The sequence below is a fragment of the Ailuropoda melanoleuca genome, chromosome 1, assembly GCF_002007445.2.
Source record: "Ailuropoda melanoleuca isolate Jingjing chromosome 1, ASM200744v2, whole genome shotgun sequence".
Lineage (NCBI taxonomy): Eukaryota > Metazoa > Chordata > Mammalia > Carnivora > Ursidae > Ailuropoda > Ailuropoda melanoleuca.
This window is the reverse complement of record NC_048218.1, coordinates 182,730,631-182,736,872: the sequence shown is the minus strand read 5'-3', so window position 1 is coordinate 182,736,872 and position 6,242 is coordinate 182,730,631. Positions and strand designations below refer to the sequence as shown.

The 6,242-nt window shown below is 37.4% G+C and overlaps 1 pseudogene; it reads left to right on the top strand.

Annotated features, from left to right (window-relative positions):
• The first annotated feature begins 358 nt into the window (after nucleotides 1-358).
• LOC100464542 lies at nucleotides 359-973 on the top strand (annotated as a pseudogene).
• Nucleotides 974-6,242: the final 5,269 nt, after the last annotated feature.

Below are 6,242 nucleotides of genomic sequence, written 5' to 3'. Positions count from 1 at the left end.
AAAATACTTAGAAACACTTCCAAAAATAGTTACCAAAATACTACTCTGGACCATCTTGACTGCGATGTGTATCACCCCCTTTTTAAATACTCCAAAAGTCACCCCGATGAGATATCTGTTCTTGGGTTGTTTTTGGAGTAAAACTGCACATCTACTAAAAAGATTTGAAATACAGACACAAACATCAGATTGGCATCAAGATATCAGTTTTCTTGGGGCACCTGGCTGGCCCAGTCAGTGGAGCATATGACTCTTAAGCCTGAGGGTGTGAGTTCCAGCCCCACATTAGGTGTGGAGATTACTTAAAAATAAAATCTTAAGCTCTGCCACCACTGCTGTCACCATCCACACTGCAACCATGCTGTCATACACCATCGTCTACTTCCCTGTTCGAGGGCGCTGTAAGGCTATGTGCGTGCTGCTGGTTGACCAGGGCAGAAGCTGGAAGGAGGAGGGCCTTGGAGCCAAGGAGACCTGGCTTCAGGGCTCACTCAAGTCCTCCTGTCTGTATGGGCAGCTTCGCTTATTCCAGGATGAAGACATTACCCTGTATTAGTCCAACGCATCCTACGACACCTGGGCAGCTCCCTCAGACTGTACAGGAAGGACCAGAAAGAGGTGGCCCTGGTGGACGTGGTGATTGACGGCATGGAAGATCTCTGTTGAAAATACCTCATCCTCATCTACACCAACTATGAGGCGGGCAAGGAGGAGTATGTGAAGGCACTGGGGCACCTGAAGACTTTTGAGACCTTGTTGTCTCAGAACCTTCATCGTGGGCAACCAGATCTTTGTGGACGAAAACCTGCTAGACTTGCTGCAGATTCACCAGGTCCTGACCCCCAGCTATCTGGAATCCTTCCCCCTGCTCTGGGCCTACATGGCATACCTCAGTGTCCAGTCTAAGCTCAAGGCCTTCCTGGCCTCCCCTGACCATGTGAACCTCCCCATCAACAGCAATGGGAAGAAATGAGAGCTTGTGGCACCCTCGGAAGGAAGTGGGGGTTGCCTGCCTTCCTTTCTCCAGGACCAATAACATTTCCAAGCAGGAAGCAAAAACATAATAAATAAATAAATAATAAAATCTTTTTAAAAATCACATTTTCTTTCTGGGAAGATGAGATTGGATTAAAAGCTGCAAAAATAAAGATTTCTGCCACCTTTTCCAAAAGCCAGATCTGAGATCCATGCACGAGGAGATTTGGTCAGCAGTTGGGAAATTTACTCAGGCAGCCTAAGATAAATCACTGTTTTATACTCGTCTTGTCCTGAGAGTGGGGATAAAGCAGGCTGCAATTCAAACTTGCTTCTAAAAGGCAGGCCCTAGACTTGTACCCAGATGTGCTTATTTTATGAAACCTACATTCAGTGAAGAATGATCTGTTGTCACAAGCTAGCCGAAAAGTGAAAAGAGAAAACCACATTGAAATGGTCATCTTTAACACCTCAGCCCTTTATAACAGAGAAAGGAATACCAGTAGCTGTGAGATTCTTGTCATTCTACAAATCGGATAAATCATTCCTCTTGAGAAACAATAATCACAAGGGCGAAGGGAGAAGCAAAAATAGCTTTCCCAATAATCCCCAAAGGGAAGAAGTTTCCATTATAATAAGCCAAAGAATTTGAGAAGAAAATTATCCACAACCCAACACTCCAAGTTGTCTACCTGAATGATATACTTTTGGAAACCCTTAAACTTGCTTTTACTTAGCTATATTTAAATATCATTTTTGGACTGTGTAGAAGAATGTATAAGAAATGACCAAAGAAATTTGTTATGTTACTAATTACAAAGATGTGGTTGAGAAAGTTTGCTCACTGTGCTGTACTGCCTTGAAGAAGACGCTTAGGGAAAAATTCACTCTGTCCTTAGTTTCAGAAATAATTGTATTTCTCCTGAGCAGCCGCAAACATATTCTTCCCCCTGTTAATTAATCTTGGAGAATGGTGCAACCACTCAAAGATGTGGTGTTATCCTTTCTTCATATTCCATATACAAGCAATCACTAAATTTTATAAATTCTACCTCTTTAATATCTCTCTGTACCTTACAACTACCTCAGTTGCTGGATTATACTTCAACAGCATTCCAACATGTTTCATTGTTACTATCCTGAACTACAATAGGCCACACATTTTGACCAACGTATCACAATATTTAGGCAGTGGATTGAAATTAAGCATTTCTGTATTTCCCTCACAGATTAGACTGTAAATACTGAGAAGGCAGGTATTATGTCATGGACACTATAATTAATAGAATTAGTTTTCCTTCTTATGGTAGACATTTGTGAATTTATCCTAATTACTGTGTTGATTCTGACAACGATAGAGGACCTCGTGTTATTTTAAGTAGTAACATCTCCATGGATGTATCATATTTTGTCTACTTTTGGATCTTAGCTAAGCTATTTACCCATTTACTCAATTATTCCTCTTGAATGTATTTTAAGTCCAAATCACTTTTGGAATTAGGCAGGATATAAATAAATTAAGCAATATAAACATTAATTCAACAGAGAGACCTGGGCTGGCAGACAACCTGCAATGTCCTTGGGGACAACCAGTCTCCTGTAAATCACATTTGGAGAACTATAAATCGTGTCCAGTGCATGTCTCTGAGTTTCTACGTCCTTTTTACCGGCAGTCTCAGTGATAGCATGCTTCAATCCAACTCTGCTCCTAACTGTAAGGTATTAATACACGTAGCCGTAGAATGCTATATTATTTCATGCTTCACATGCTCTCTGTTTTTGACCTTTTAAACATTATTAATGAATGCCACAACTCCCTTTGACCTCATCATCTTTAAGAGACACTTCTGAGACACTGCTGAGAGGCATAATATTTAACAAAAGAATTGAAAAAAAATGCTGCAGATAAGCTTATAGGCATGCAAAAAGAATGAGTAGGAGTTTTTCAATTCTGTTAGGCAGAATTTTTGGATTATCTGGAGATATTTTGGGGGCTATTGTGAGGGGGAAAAAACAGATAATTGGTTAGCAGGATATTTCTCCTCCCCTTAAGTTTCTGCTTCAGCCATAATATTCCACTCTGGATATTTGTGGTGGAGAGTTTAAAAAAAAATGTTTTAAGAAGGACTATATGATTTCAGAACTATTTAATTGTTTGAAGCATGTTTTGTTTGTTCTTAACAAATTTACTGTTTTTATTTATATTTCAAATGAACAGGTGACCCAATTTTCATCTTCATAAATGCTAACACAATGGGAACAAAACATTTTCACTTAAGAATTTCTCCCTCTTTACTTTTCCTTAGAAAGGTTGCCCACATATACCCAACTCACTGACTAGATAATCTTTATTATTTTCATCCCTTCCCCAAAACCCTCATTCAAAGTATGCTAATGCTTTAGTTAATCATGAAAGGGTCTCAGTTTTTAATCTAGAGTTTAGTAAGATTAAGCAATTACTCCATTAAAAAATGTATTAGTCATCTCTCTACCTGCAGAAGGGCTAGAATCTTGATATGTAATTCTCTGAAAAAGTTATAGATTGTTCTTATGTCACTGGTTTTATATATGCTGAGGAAAACTGCATCAGATTAAAACAAAGTTAAAGAGGAGAAATATTAAGTACACAAGAATCTGAAAAAGAAGGCATGAGAAAGAAGATTTTTAGCAGTTAACTCTAATTCAATCTGTGTTGCAGATCAATCTGGAACTGAGAGGAGTATAAATTGCCTTCTAAGTACTTCTGTTTCACTTAATCAGGGAAACTTCAAAAAGCAAATATCTCAGGATAAATTGCACTGGAGAACAGTTGTTACCAAGCATCTGGCAAAATACCCAAAGAGGATTATTCTCATTAACAAGATTTTTTAAATCTACATTTTAAGATCATTAAATGAACTTAATCTTAATCTGCATGATCACTACTACTCCATTATCTATTTAAGAAGATAAAATACAAGAACCAATGTTTCCTAGATGAACCAGAACATTTCCAGAATGATGAAAAGTATTCCAGCCCACTGAGTATAAAATTAGATTGCCGAATGACTGTGGCTGGCTCGATTCTGAGGTCATGATGACTCTTCCTTATGCTAAGCAGATGAAATGTCAGAATAAAATCATAGCCTGGCTTTAGTTATGAATCTTAAATTAAGTGAGATAAAAAACCTTTTGAAGTGTCATGTACTATGATGAAGTTTTATCTCCTTATTCTTATCCAGGGTACGGGAAACCTTATTATATACCATGAACACAATTTGCTAGCTAAACTGACTTTAAATGAGCTCGTACTCACCTTATGGGACCAAGGAAGCATCTTCTCAGTGCCCTTAGTTTACAATCAAAAGCATGCTACTAGATTCACATCTTGTTTTACTTTGTTAATATGGTAATTGGTAGGGAGCGAAAGATTCAAACCCCAGCACATCATGTGGTGCATAATTAGCCACGATTGTATCTCCTCCTCCTTAGCTCCCCCACGGCAATATGCATTAAAGTACACTTTCCTTTTGTTTTAGGCATTCTGTGTTGGCCAAGAGTCTCTTAATGTTTTAGTCAAGGCTACCATCATTATGTCATCAACATATTTGGATATAAGAAATTATTGCTATCACAGATTCTCTAATGTTGGTAAGACTTTCATAGATTGGTGTCCAGTGACGTCATCTGTTACTCAGTCTTCTGGAACTTGGGTATTAATATTTTAGCAGTACAGAACTTTTATTTAAAATTTTCCCTTACCCATGTCAAAGTTTTGGGACAAATAACATTCTCCACAGGACTAAGAATTTCAGAACTAAAAGCAGGAACAGGGCCCTCCAGGTTTATCTCTTCCATTAAGTTCTACCCAGGAGAAAGAAAAATCTAAGCTTTTCAAGCACATAGCTTTCTAATACTTTCTTTTCTTTCTGCTTGTCTCTGCAAATTTTCTATCCCTTTCATGTGATGGAAACTATACATGTCAACATATAAATACACATACATATGCACATATACATATATATCACTTATAAAAATAAACAAAATTTACATCAAAATTGTGAGGCTCAGTTTTGATATAAAAAGTTTATTTCAGCAGATATTCCAGGGTTCTATTCATATATTTAGTGTTGCATTATAAAGAGACAGGTCAAGTGTATTCTGGGATCTGAATTAATTTTTATATTAATAGAATATTAAGCATGGTCCCCAACTTCACTTTGTATATCAAATTTTTCAACCCCCTAATTATATCTTCCTAATTAATTTTAGCCGTTTTCTACTATAAAATTCTAAAAGTACCTTTGGGTCTTCCCTCCCTGCCAATGGATGGAATGGATTGCTTCTATCATTTTAAGGAAACTGATTAATACTTCCATGTATCAACTTTTGAAGGTCTTTCTAGAATTTTAATAGATACCTGATTCCAGTCAAATGTGACCCAATATGCTATCTTAGGCCCCAGACAGATTGAGGATAACCATAGGTTGGATTATAGCATTCTGTGGGACCATATTCTTGAAGAAATATGAAAAACAGAGTATTTAAAATCATAGTAACTGCTTTAAAATAAGTTAAGCTCTATGTCAGACATTAGAAAAGGTAGAAAACAGAGAATAATGAATTGATAGCATCAGCCAAAAATAACTTATTTTCTAGAATTTTAGTTTCTATAACCTGGTTGCACAAACAGAATCACCAAGGCCAGTTTTTAACAATACTAGAATCTAGATCACAACATTTTTGAAAGAGAATCTTGGAATCTGTTTTTCTAAGAAGCTGCCTGGATGGTACTTCCATAGCCATTCTGATTAAAAAAAAAAAATAGGCCAGGCATTTAGAAACCACTACTTAAGAATTTTATGCTTAAAAGTCCTTAATTACACTTTGAGTTTCATTTCTTACATGTCAAGAACTTGGAAGTCATCACATCATCCTTAACAACAAGAGCAAGCTGGAAAAACTAAAAATCAGTGACATCTAGGACAAATCAGAGAACCGAGGTTGCAGAGCCCCAGGTCTGCAGAAACAGGTGCGATCAGTCTAGCAAAGAAATCTGCTTACCTGGAATAAGTGGCACGGGAAGCATAAACTGACAGGAACACTTACTGGGTAATTTCGATGCACTGCTGAATGTGCACTGGTGTTGAGAGGGAGAAAGTCCTCAGGACCACAGCTTTACCTCTAGAAGTCTCACCAATTTCTCAGAATGAGGATCCAAGAAAAATACCTTCATGGCCCTGGTAGAGAGAAGGAAAAGGGTAATCAGTATGCAATATGTCCAAGTC